At 32.8% G+C, this 13,129-nt stretch overlaps 8 non-coding genes across 8 annotated transcripts; all 8 read right to left on the reverse strand.

Annotated features, from left to right (window-relative positions):
- Nucleotides 1–6,767: 6,767 nt before the first annotated feature.
- Nucleotides 6,768–6,886, reverse strand: LOC141388293 (5S ribosomal RNA). Its single transcript, XR_012408797.1, has one exon. It is a non-coding gene; the product is annotated as a 5S ribosomal RNA (ribosomal RNA).
- Nucleotides 6,887–7,571: 685 nt separating this feature from the next.
- LOC141388294 (5S ribosomal RNA) lies at nucleotides 7,572–7,690 on the reverse strand. Its single transcript, XR_012408798.1, has one exon. It is a non-coding gene; the product is annotated as a 5S ribosomal RNA (ribosomal RNA).
- A 685-nt stretch (nucleotides 7,691–8,375) lies between these two features.
- LOC141388295 (5S ribosomal RNA) lies at nucleotides 8,376–8,494 on the reverse strand. Its single transcript, XR_012408799.1, has one exon. It is a non-coding gene; the product is annotated as a 5S ribosomal RNA (ribosomal RNA).
- Nucleotides 8,495–9,179: 685 nt separating this feature from the next.
- On the reverse strand, nucleotides 9,180–9,298 carry LOC141388296 (5S ribosomal RNA). Its single transcript, XR_012408800.1, has one exon. It is a non-coding gene; the product is annotated as a 5S ribosomal RNA (ribosomal RNA).
- A 686-nt stretch (nucleotides 9,299–9,984) lies between these two features.
- LOC141388297 (5S ribosomal RNA) lies at nucleotides 9,985–10,103 on the reverse strand. The gene has a single exon (XR_012408801.1). It is a non-coding gene; the product is annotated as a 5S ribosomal RNA (ribosomal RNA).
- Nucleotides 10,104–10,789: 686 nt separating this feature from the next.
- LOC141388298 (5S ribosomal RNA) lies at nucleotides 10,790–10,908 on the reverse strand. The gene has a single exon (XR_012408802.1). It is a non-coding gene; the product is annotated as a 5S ribosomal RNA (ribosomal RNA).
- Nucleotides 10,909–11,593: 685 nt separating this feature from the next.
- LOC141388300 (5S ribosomal RNA) lies at nucleotides 11,594–11,712 on the reverse strand. Its single transcript, XR_012408803.1, has one exon. It is a non-coding gene; the product is annotated as a 5S ribosomal RNA (ribosomal RNA).
- A 685-nt stretch (nucleotides 11,713–12,397) lies between these two features.
- Nucleotides 12,398–12,516, reverse strand: LOC141388301 (5S ribosomal RNA). The gene has a single exon (XR_012408804.1). It is a non-coding gene; the product is annotated as a 5S ribosomal RNA (ribosomal RNA).
- Nucleotides 12,517–13,129: the final 613 nt, after the last annotated feature.

Genomic DNA, 13,129 nt, shown 5'->3' on the forward strand with positions numbered 1-13,129 from the left:
TTATTTTCGTTTTATAAAGGAAAATGTTGACTGTTTCCTTTAGTTATTAGTGAACATAACCAGTATGTATTAATTTGGCATCAAAAAATCTAACAAAAATTGTAGTTTTTTTAATAAATGTTAAAATTTATTAAATATTGCTAAAAATAAATGTATTTTGGGAAAATTTGGCTCCTTAAATTACCTTTTTTTGGAAATATAGACAATTTTTTTAAAGAATTTTACAATAAAAATTCTTGTTTTTTAATAAATGTTAAAATTTCTTAAATATTGTTAAAAATAAATGCATTTTGCGAAAATTTGCCTCCTTAAATTACGTTTTTTGAGAAACGAAACAAATTTATAAAGAATTTTACTTTTGTTTTACAAAGGAAATCATAGACTATTGTATCTAGTTACGTACAACTGAGCATAATCAATAGCGAATGTTTTACATTTACCTTAAAATAATAGGCAGTTGAGTTTTTTATTTTGGCTCTATTTCGGTTAAAAATGAAGATATCGACTTCATTCTTTTTTTATTTAATAGAGAAAAATAAAAAAGAAAATAAAATAAAATAAAAAAATTTTGGACAATGCCAACAACACGCGGTGTTCCCAAGCGGTCCCCCATCTAAGTACTAACCGCGCCCGACGCTGCTTAATTTCGGTTTTTTTTTGATTTTTGGCTTAGCCACATTTATTAGTTCAAAACATCTTACATCTATACAAGAAATTGTGACTTATTTCTATCTGCTTATATCAATATGCCTAATACAGTTTCAGGCCTTAAAATTTCAATTTTTATATGTTGAGTTTAACTGCAACAAGACTGCTTTATTATATTTCAGATAAATTCAATTAAATAATCCTTGAAAATTAGAACTATTAAAAAAAGGAATTCAGTTTTTTTATAAGTACTTAAAACTACTACTTAAAGCTACAAACTTAATTTACTATTTACAACTTATTCTAGTGTTAACTAATATTAATATTTACAGTTTTTATTATTGGGCCGTGGTAATCAACTTAACCCTAGTTCGACATATTTTATTGTGTGGTAATATACACAGTATCTTCCATGTTAAAGCTGTGGTACCTTCGATGATAAAAAATGAGTTTTCCCTCACTAAAGAGTAAGTTCTCATCATTAAGTTTCTGGAGGGCTGCAGGTGGCAAATACTTCCAAGTCTTAATCATTTCAATGTCCTCTTCGCAGGCAAGGAATTCTTTGATAATGTCGTTATCAATGTCAGTACTTTTATCTAGGAACCGTAAGGCTCCTTTTACAAGGAACACATCGATACGGTCACATTGGTAGCCATCATAAACTCTTCGACATGAAGGGCTCCTAAAAGTGCCATCTTCAAGAATAGTTGGGCCTAGTCCCAGGCATGATCGGATTATTTTTCTTTCCCACCTTCTTAGCCTGTCCATTTGGCAGGATGATAATCCAAACCATGCGGGGAAGGCGTATGCTAGTGTAGGCCTGATAATCTGTTTGTAAATGAGGAACTTGACTTCAGCTGAGAGTCCCTCCCTCATACTCAGCAGCTTTTGGTAGCCAAAGAATATCCCCTTTGCCTTTCTCAACATGTAGTCCACATGTCTACAGTAGTCAAATCTATCATGGAAAATGACCCCAAGATATTTTATACTATCTGAGTTACGGATCGATTCTCCACCTATTTCTATGGTTGGTGCATATGAATTAAAATTCGGGTAGGTTGTTTTTGGTATTCCCTTAAATAAAACCGCAGTACATTTTCTAGGATTTAATCTTAGCCCCCATTTTCTAAAATATTGGTGTAGATCTTCCAGATATAAATTCAATGTATTATTTATAATTCTGGCACTAGCGCCTCGTAGTGCCAGCAATACATCATCGGCGTATGTCAGCAAAAGGCCACCCTGTGGAGGATCGGGTATGTCGCTGACATATATATTAAAAAGCATGGGTCCTAATAAGGATCCCTGTGGGACACCTGCTTTAACAATTCTGGAGCTGGATAGCCGGTCGGCCACTTTGACCCTAAAGGACCGACCCTTTAAAAAACTCGCGACAAGTCTGCATGTTTGTCTGTTGAAGCCAAACCGTTGCAGCTTGTGTAGGATCCCCTCATGCCAGACGGTGTCAAAGGCTTTGGAGAAGTCTAATCCTACCGCGATAGTGCCTTTCTTTCTGTTAAGACCATCACTCACGTAATCTGCAAATGCAGATAGAGCGTGGGAGGTCGAGTGCTCAGGCCTGAAACCAAATTGGGTGTCCTTTAGGGTCCCTCTCATCTTTACATGTTTTTTAATCCTATGTAGGATAATGAATTCATATAACTTCCCAAAAGGAGATAGAAGCGAAATCGGTCGATAACTTGCACAGAGGGCAGGATCAGACCCAGGCTTTAGAATCGGTACCATCATAGCGGCTTTCCATGCCTTTGGGAAATATCCCAAATTTAGGCAATGGTTAAAAAGTATCACAAGGAATGTTATTATGGCATTGCCAGCTTTTTTGAGTGCAATATCAGGGATATTGTCGAGTCCAGTTGATTTTTTGGATGGCCTTGCTGAGAGGGCATGTCCAACATCTTCATTTTTTACAAATCCATAGTCCTCCCAAGACATGTCATCTACAATGGAGGACCCGTCAGCCGGAAAATTTTCTGAGAATGTGATTAGTGGCAGATGATTCTCAATTCCCATTGTACCATTTACTAAAGACTGCCTGAAGCTACTGCCATTAGTCCCCGTATTATCTAAGTACACTTGCTCAGCATGATCAGCTAAGAGTTCAGCTTTTACATTTTCATTATAAACTCGATTTGAGTTTGAGTCAAGAAGGTCTCCCACAGGATCCCTCCTTGCAAGACCTGCCATTCGCTTTACATTACTGTATGTCTTACTGTCAACTCTTATATTTTGTAGGAAGCTTTTCTTCCTCTCCCTCTCAAATATAATTATGGAGTCATGTATTATTTTGTCCATATTTCTTATATCTGCCCTTAGTATAGGAATACGATCAGGGTCTGTAGTTCTACGTAAAGTTCGGGTTACCCTACGTCTCTCACGAATGAACCTCATAATTCGAGGAGGTAAGTTCCCAAGAACCCCTTTTCCCGCACGCACTTTGGGAACAGAGGTATCTATGGCATCTCGAAAAATATTGGAGAGTTCATCGATGCTCTCATCAATCTCCTCTATGCTAACATTTCGGTTGGTAGGCAAGGCACAGGTTTGAAGACCTTGGCGGATTTTCCTTTGAAAATTTCGCACGTTCATATGACTATAGTCATTGTACGTGCGAACTTCAGATCTGACCAGATTGCCACCGATGATTGTGATCTCAATGGCTCTATGGTCAGATTCGAAGTCAAAGGATCTTAAAGGGCTATCTCCCGTCTCCAAAAAGATTCCGGGGGTAATCAGAAAAAAGTCAATGTACGAATCTGTACTAATATTCGGCCTAGTTGGTCTGTTCGCAGGGTATGCTCTAAAATTCGGATATTGGATAAGGTGATTATCCAAAGCCCGACCCCTGCTGTCAGTTATGTTACCACCCCATGAGGGGTGCTTTGCATTAAGGTCCATACCTATGACCACCTCACCTGTACTACCTAAGTTTAATATAGGGTCAAGATCAGCTGGTCGAAATGCTATACCCGGACGATGGTATAAAGAGGCAAATGTGATTTGAGATCCATTCTCCCTCCATACCTTTACACAGCAGTTTTCAATTTGTCCAGTAGTCAGAACTATTCTGTCACACCGTAAACCTTCCTTAATAAAAATAGCAGTCCCTCCACCACCTTCTTCTCTAATTTGTTTAAATATTTGAAATCCCTCAAGTATAAAATTATGCCTATGTGCAAGCTTATGCTCAGCAATTAATAAAATTTCTGGTTTGTGTTCATTTATAAAGTTCTTTAAGTAATGTCGACGAGTTATAGAAACTAGCGAATTCGCGTTAAGGAAAAAACATTTAATATTGTTAGACATTATAAAGCATACTATATTGTAAAGCCTTTACGGCTTCCTCTTCTCCCTTTTCCGCAGCAATACGTCTAAATTGCGGAGAAAACTCTCTGAATTTAACCATAGTTTCAAAGAAACAATCACCGAACCTTTTCTTACAAGCTTCAAACATGTAACCATTTGGCTGTGGTTGCATGCCAGCATTCGATTTGGGGGGAATCGTCAACCTGGAAGCTGGTGCTGCTGGCTTAGGGTTGGGACGAGCACCCATTGCAGCAGCATATGATATATTTTCTCGTACGGTTGCGAGATGAATTGAGCGCGCCTCCTTCTTAGCGGCGGCCTCTACCTTCTTATTTGTAATTTTAGCTAAATAAGCTTTTTTCTTTGGGCAGTCGGGGGAACCCGCAGTATGGCCCTCGGCGTCACAATTGACGCAACGAATAGGCTGTTTTTCTACAGCACCGCTTAATTCTTGTTCCTTGGAAGCTAGGGAACAATCTGCTGAGCGATGTGGACCACCGCACTTAACACAGCGTTCAGGCATACCGCAGTTTGAAGCAATATGCCCGAATCTCTGGCAACGGAAACACTGCATATAACCTTTACTCTTTTCCCTGCGTATGATAACGTTACAACCAAAGATATCCTTTAGTTTGAAAACACTTTTAATATCGGAATTTCTGCCTAAATTTAGGAGCCATTTGCTCTCAGAAATATTGCGCAGTCCCAATAACTCCATCTGAATGCCAGTTTCATTAAGGAGAAAATCTTCAACACTTTGTTGGGAAAACTCATTTGATAATCTATATATTGCTAACGTATGTGGCAACAATTCTTTGGGTGTGTGAGTATGAAAATCATACTTCCTATCCATTAATAATTGTCTAATAGCTTGGAAGTTCTCTATCCCTACTATTTTGATTGCTAAAACATCCTTTCTAACCATATCAATTGTAAACTTACCACGGCCCAATTTTTGGTCTAATAAATCTTTCATCTGCTTTTGGCTGACTCCGTACACCGTGATTGGAGGCAATTTCACATCCTTCTTGACATTTGTTGTATTCTTTTTTGCATTCGACACCGCGCCTTTCGTGCCTTTTGCAGTGGTTGATGTCGCCGTCAAAATATTTGCTGCCGCTTCTGTACTCTGGGGGCAACTGAACTTAGCACTTTCTGCCGTCTTCACTTGTTGTTGCTGTGGGACCTTCGTGTCCACTCGATGCTGGGAGATGTAGGCCTCGCCCTGTGCCTTGTTGGGTACTACCGGCGGTGCAGTACCATTGTTCATCATCGCCGTACTGAGGTTTTCGGCTACCTCAGCAGCCCAGTCACCTTGACTGGCTAATGTGTCAATTGCCATTGACTCAGCTTCTTTTGTTCTTGCAGTATTTTTAGACTGCTCTACCAGTTCAGCATATTTAAAAGTTAGCATGTTGATATACTCTTTTGCTTCAGCTAATGCCTTCTGCAATTGTTTAATTTGCGCATTCAGTTTCATGACTTCGGATGATTCTTCATCACTATTCTTCTTCTTTCTCCTTTTGCGTGATTCTACAACGGAGAATCCGTCCGCTTTGCTGCTTGCATCGGACACCACTTCATTACCACCGCCAACGACTTCGCTGACGCCGATGGTTTTAGTTGCCATCGACTCTGGAGTCTGCATATTTGAATTTGCTGCCAAGTTTGTTGTAACAGAAATTCGTCTTCTTGCTGGTTTGACGCCGTTAAAAGGTTTTAGCGTCGACTCTGGTGTGCTGACGGGATTAACTTCGCCCGCCAGCTGTGGACTGTTTATGTTGTTGGAAACAACCACATCACCTTGTGCTGCCGTTTCGCCAGGATCTAGTATAAAGTCCATCTCCTCTGCCTTCTATGCGGTTCTCAATGGTTTGAGAGACCACACAAAAACTGCCAATATTATTCAATTTCTTGAATAATTCAACAAAATTTTTTATCTCTACTTATCTTAAAAGATAAGATTTTTCACTGCCACTAGTTATTATCACAAATAATCACTTTTCACTATTTGATATTTCGATCTTCACTTCACGACAGCACAACACAGAATGCTTAATTTCGGTGATCGGACGAGAACCGATGTACTCAGCGTGGTATGGTCGTTGGCGAAGAAACATAGTTTATTTTGCTTCATATGGCCATTGATTTCATTGCTTGTGTGTTTAAAACAATTTCGTTTACTTATTGCACACAAACACACAAACGAACAAGAAGTTTTATTTTCGTTTTATAAAGGAAAATGTTGACTGTTTCCTTTAGTTATTAGTGAACATAACCAGTATGTATTAATTTGGCATCAAAAAATCTAACAAAAATTGTAGTTTTTTTAATAAATGTTAAAATTTATTAAATATTGCTAAAAATAAATGTATTTTGGGAAAATTTGGCTCCTTAAATTACCTTTTTTTGGAAATATAGACAATTTTTTTAAAGAATTTTACAATAAAAATTCTTGTTTTTTAATAAATGTTAAAATTTCTTAAATATTGTTAAAAATAAATGCATTTTGCGAAAATTTGCCTCCTTAAATTACGTTTTTTGAGAAACGAAACAAATTTATAAAGAATTTTACTTTTGTTTTACAAAGGAAATCATAGACTATTGTATCTAGTTACGTACAACTGAGCATAATCAATAGCGAATGTTTTACATTTACCTTAAAATAATAGGCAGTTGAGTTTTTTATTTTGGCTCTATTTCGGTTAAAAATGAAGATATCGACTTCATTCTTTTTTTATTTAATAGAGAAAAATAAAAAAGAAAATAAAATAAAATAAAAAAATTTTGGACAATGCCAACAACACGCGGTGTTCCCAAGCGGTCCCCCATCTAAGTACTAACCGCGCCCGACGCTGCTTAATTTCGGTGATCGGACGAGAACCGATGTACTCAGCGTGGTATGGTCGTTGGCGAAGAAACATAGTTTATTTTGCTTCATATGGCCATTGATTTCATTGCTTGTGTGTTTAAAACAATTTCGTTTACTTATTGCACACAAACACACAAACGAACAAGAAGTTTTATTTTCGTTTTATAAAGGAAAATGTTGACTGTTTCCTTTAGTTATTAGTGAACATAACCAGTATGTATTAATTTGGCATCAAAAAATCTAACAAAAATTGTAGTTTTTTTAATAAATGTTAAAATTTATTAAATATTGCTAAAAATAAATGTATTTTGGGAAAATTTGGCTCCTTAAATTACCTTTTTTTGGAAATATAGACAATTTTTTTAAAGAATTTTACAATAAAAATTCTTGTTTTTTAATAAATGTTAAAATTTCTTAAATATTGTTAAAAATAAATGCATTTTGCGAAAATTTGCCTCCTTAAATTACGTTTTTTGAGAAACGAAACAAATTTATAAAGAATTTTACTTTTGTTTTACAAAGGAAATCATAGACTATTGTATCTAGTTACGTACAACTGAGCATAATCAATAGCGAATGTTTTACATTTACCTTAAAATAATAGGCAGTTGAGTTTTTTATTTTGGCTCTATTTCGGTTAAAAATGAAGATATCGACTTCATTCTTTTTTTATTTAATAGAGAAAAATAAAAAAGAAAATAAAATAAAATAAAAAAATTTTGGACAATGCCAACAACACGCGGTGTTCCCAAGCGGTCCCCCATCTAAGTACTAACCGCGCCCGACGCTGCTTAATTTCGGTGATCGGACGAGAACCGATGTACTCAGCGTGGTATGGTCGTTGGCGAAGAAACATAGTTTATTTTGCTTCATATGGCCATTGATTTCATTGCTTGTGTGTTTAAAACAATTTCGTTTACTTATTGCACACAAACACACAAACGAACAAGAAGTTTTATTTTCGTTTTATAAAGGAAAATGTTGACTGTTTCCTTTAGTTATTAGTGAACATAACCAGTATGTATTAATTTGGCATCAAAAAATCTAACAAAAATTGTAGTTTTTTTAATAAATGTTAAAATTTATTAAATATTGCTAAAAATAAATGTATTTTGGGAAAATTTGGCTCCTTAAATTACCTTTTTTTGGAAATATAGACAATTTTTTTAAAGAATTTTACAATAAAAATTCTTGTTTTTTAATAAATGTTAAAATTTCTTAAATATTGTTAAAAATAAATGCATTTTGCGAAAATTTGCCTCCTTAAATTACGTTTTTTGAGAAACGAAACAAATTTATAAAGAATTTTACTTTTGTTTTACAAAGGAAATCATAGACTATTGTATCTAGTTACGTACAACTGAGCATAATCAATAGCGAATGTTTTACATTTACCTTAAAATAATAGGCAGTTGAGTTTTTTATTTTGGCTCTATTTCGGTTAAAAATGAAGATATCGACTTCATTCTTTTTTTATTTAATAGAGAAAAATAAAAAAGAAAATAAAATAAAATAAAAAAATTTTGGACAATGCCAACAACACGCGGTGTTCCCAAGCGGTCCCCCATCTAAGTACTAACCGCGCCCGACGCTGCTTAATTTCGGTGATCGGACGAGAACCGATGTACTCAGCGTGGTATGGTCGTTGGCGAAGAAACATAGTTTATTTTGCTTCATATGGCCATTGATTTCATTGCTTGTGTGTTTAAAACAATTTCGTTTACTTATTGCACACAAACACACAAACGAACAAGAAGTTTTATTTTCGTTTTATAAAGGAAAATGTTGACTGTTTCCTTTAGTTATTAGTGAACATAACCAGTATGTATTAATTTGGCATCAAAAAATCTAACAAAAATTGTAGTTTTTTTAATAAATGTTAAAATTTATTAAATATTGCTAAAAATAAATGTATTTTGGGAAAATTTGGCTCCTTAAATTACCTTTTTTTGGAAATATAGACAATTTTTTTAAAGAATTTTACAATAAAAATTCTTGTTTTTTAATAAATGTTAAAATTTCTTAAATATTGTTAAAAATAAATGCATTTTGCGAAAATTTGCCTCCTTAAATTACGTTTTTTGAGAAACGAAACAAATTTATAAAGAATTTTACTTTTGTTTTACAAAGGAAATCATAGACTATTGTATCTAGTTACGTACAACTGAGCATAATCAATAGCGAATGTTTTACATTTACCTTAAAATAATAGGCAGTTGAGTTTTTTATTTTGGCTCTATTTCGGTTAAAAATGAAGATATCGACTTCATTCTTTTTTTATTTAATAGAGAAAAATAAAAAAGAAAATAAAATAAAATAAAAAAATTTTGGACAATGCCAACAACACGCGGTGTTCCCAAGCGGTCCCCCATCTAAGTACTAACCGCGCCCGACGCTGCTTAATTTCGGTGATCGGACGAGAACCGATGTACTCAGCGTGGTATGGTCGTTGGCGAAGAAACATAGTTTATTTTGCTTCATATGGCCATTGATTTCATTGCTTGTGTGTTTAAAACAATTTCGTTTACTTATTGCACACAAACACACAAACGAACAAGAAGTTTTATTTTCGTTTTATAAAGGAAAATGTTGACTGTTTCCTTTAGTTATTAGTGAACATAACCAGTATGTATTAATTTGGCATCAAAAAATCTAACAAAAATTGTAGTTTTTTTTAATAAATGTTAAAATTTATTAAATATTGCTAAAAATAAATGTATTTTGGGAAAATTTGGCTCCTTAAATTACCTTTTTTTGGAAATATAGACAATTTTTTTAAAGAATTTTACAATAAAAATTCTTGTTTTTTAATAAATGTTAAAATTTCTTAAATATTGTTAAAAATAAATGCATTTTGCGAAAATTTGCCTCCTTAAATTACGTTTTTTGAGAAACGAAACAAATTTATAAAGAATTTTACTTTTGTTTTACAAAGGAAATCATAGACTATTGTATCTAGTTACGTACAACTGAGCATAATCAATAGCGAATGTTTTACATTTACCTTAAAATAATAGGCAGTTGAGTTTTTTATTTTGGCTCTATTTCGGTTAAAAATGAAGATATCGACTTCATTCTTTTTTTATTTAATAGAGAAAAATAAAAAAGAAAATAAAATAAAATAAAAAAATTTTGGACAATGCCAACAACACGCGGTGTTCCCAAGCGGTCCCCCATCTAAGTACTAACCGCGCCCGACGCTGCTTAATTTCGGTGATCGGACGAGAACCGATGTACTCAGCGTGGTATGGTCGTTGGCGAAGAAACATAGTTTATTTTGCTTCATATGGCCATTGATTTCATTGCTTGTGTGTTTAAAACAATTTCGTTTACTTATTGCACACAAACACACAAACGAACAAGAAGTTTTATTTTCGTTTTATAAAGGAAAATGTTGACTGTTTCCTTTAGTTATTAGTGAACATAACCAGTATGTATTAATTTGGCATCAAAAAATCTAACAAAAATTGTAGTTTTTTTTAATAAATGTTAAAATTTATTAAATATTGCTAAAAATAAATGTATTTTGGGAAAATTTGGCTCCTTAAATTACCTTTTTTTGGAAATATAGACAATTTTTTTAAAGAATTTTACAATAAAAATTCTTGTTTTTTAATAAATGTTAAAATTTCTTAAATATTGTTAAAAATAAATGCATTTTGCGAAAATTTGCCTCCTTAAATTACGTTTTTTGAGAAACGAAACAAATTTATAAAGAATTTTACTTTTGTTTTACAAAGGAAATCATAGACTATTGTATCTAGTTACGTACAACTGAGCATAATCAATAGCGAATGTTTTACATTTACCTTAAAATAATAGGCAGTTGAGTTTTTTATTTTGGCTCTATTTCGGTTAAAAATGAAGATATCGACTTCATTCTTTTTTTATTTAATAGAGAAAAATAAAAAAGAAAATAAAATAAAATAAAAAAATTTTGGACAATGCCAACAACACGCGGTGTTCCCAAGCGGTCCCCCATCTAAGTACTAACCGCGCCCGACGCTGCTTAATTTCGGTGATCGGACGAGAACCGATGTACTCAGCGTGGTATGGTCGTTGGCGAAGAAACATAGTTTATTTTGCTTCATATGGCCATTGATTTCATTGCTTGTGTGTTTAAAACAATTTCGTTTACTTATTGCACACAAACACACAAACGAACAAGAAGTTTTATTTTCGTTTTATAAAGGAAAATGTTGACTGTTTCCTTTAGTTATTAGTGAACATAACCAGTATGTATTAATTTGGCATCAAAAAATCTAACAAAAATTGTAGTTTTTTTAATAAATGTTAAAATTTATTAAATATTGCTAAAAATAAATGTATTTTGGGAAAATTTGGCTCCTTAAATTACCTTTTTTTGGAAATATAGACAATTTTTTTAAAGAATTTTACAATAAAAATTCTTGTTTTTTAATAAATGTTAAAATTTCTTAAATATTGTTAAAAATAAATGCATTTTGCGAAAATTTGCCTCCTTAAATTACGTTTTTTGAGAAACGAAACAAATTTATAAAGAATTTTACTTTTGTTTTACAAAGGAAATCATAGACTATTGTATCTAGTTACGTACAACTGAGCATAATCAATAGCGAATGTTTTACATTTACCTTAAAATAATAGGCAGTTGAGTTTTTTAATTTGGCTCTATTTCGGTTAAAAATGAAGATATCGACTTCATTCTTTTTTTATTTAATAGAGAAAAATAAAAAAGAAAATAAAATAAAATAAAAAAATTTTGGACAATGCCAACAACACGCGGTGTTCCCAAGCGGTCCCCCATCTAAGTACTAACCGCGCCCGACGCTGCTTAATTTCGGTGATCGGACGAGAACCGATGTACTCAGCGTGGTATGGTCGTTGGCGAAGAAACATAGTTTATTTTGCTTCATATGGCCATTGATTTCATTGCTTGTGTGTTTAAAACAATTTCGTTTACTTATTGCACACAAACACACAAACGAACAAGAAGTTTTATTTTCGTTTTATAAAGGAAAATGTTGACTGTTTCCTTTAGTTATTAGTGAACATAACCAGTATGTATTAATTTGGCATCAAAAAATCTAACAAAAATTGTAGTTTTTTTAATAAATGTTAAAATTTATTAAATATTGCTAAAAATAAATGTATTTTGGGAAAATTTGGCTCCTTAAATTACCTTTTTTTGGAAATATAGACAATTTTTTTAAAGAATTTTACAATAAAAATTCTTGTTTTTTAATAAATGTTAAAATTTCTTAAATATTGTTAAAAATAAATGCATTTTGCGAAAATTTGCCTCCTTAAATTACGTTTTTTGAGAAACGAAACAAATTTATAAAGAATTTTACTTTTGTTTTACAAAGGAAATCATAGACTATTGTATCTAGTTACGTACAACTGAGCATAATCAATAGCGAATGTTTTACATTTACCTTAAAATAATAGGCAGTTGAGTTTTTTATTTTGGCTCTATTTCGGTTAAAAATGAAGATATCGACTTCATTCTTTTTTTATTTAATAGAGAAAAATAAAAAAGAAAATAAAATAAAATAAAAAAATTTTGGACAATGCCAACAACACGCGGTGTTCCCAAGCGGTCCCCCATCTAAGTACTAACCGCGCCCGACGCTGCTTAATTTCGGTGATCGGACGAGAACCGATGTACTCAGCGTGGTATGGTCGTTGGCGAAGAAACATAGTTTATTTTGCTTCATATGGCCATTGATTTCATTGCTTGTGTGTTTAAAACAATTTCGTTTACTTATTGCACACAAACACACAAACGAACAAGAAGTTTTATTTTCGTTTTATAAAGGAAAATGTTGACTGTTTCCTTTAGTTATTAGTGAACATAACCAGTATGTATTAATTTGGCATCAAAAAATCTAACAAAAATTGTAGTTTTTTTAATAAATGTTAAAATTTATTAAATATTGCTAAAAATAAATGTATTTTGGGAAAATTTGGCTCCTTAAATTACCTTTTTTTGGAAATATAGACAATTTTTTTAAAGAATTTTACAATAAAAATTCTTGTTTTTTAATAAATGTTAAAATTTCTTAAATATTGTTAAAAATAAATGCATTTTGCGAAAATTTGCCTCCTTAAATTACGTTTTTTGAGAAACGAAACAAATTTATAAAGAATTTTACTTTTGTTTTACAAAGGAAATCATAGACTATTGTATCTAGTTACGTACAACTGAGCATAATCAATAGCGAATGTTTTACATTTACCTTAAAATAATAAGCAGTTGAGTTTTTTATTTTGGCTCTATTTCGGTTAAAAATGAAGATATCG

The sequence above is a fragment of the Musca autumnalis genome, unplaced genomic scaffold (assembly GCF_047663935.1).
Source record: "Musca autumnalis isolate F117 unplaced genomic scaffold, ASM4766393v1 scaffold_92, whole genome shotgun sequence".
Taxonomy (NCBI): Eukaryota; Metazoa; Arthropoda; class Insecta; order Diptera; family Muscidae; genus Musca; species Musca autumnalis.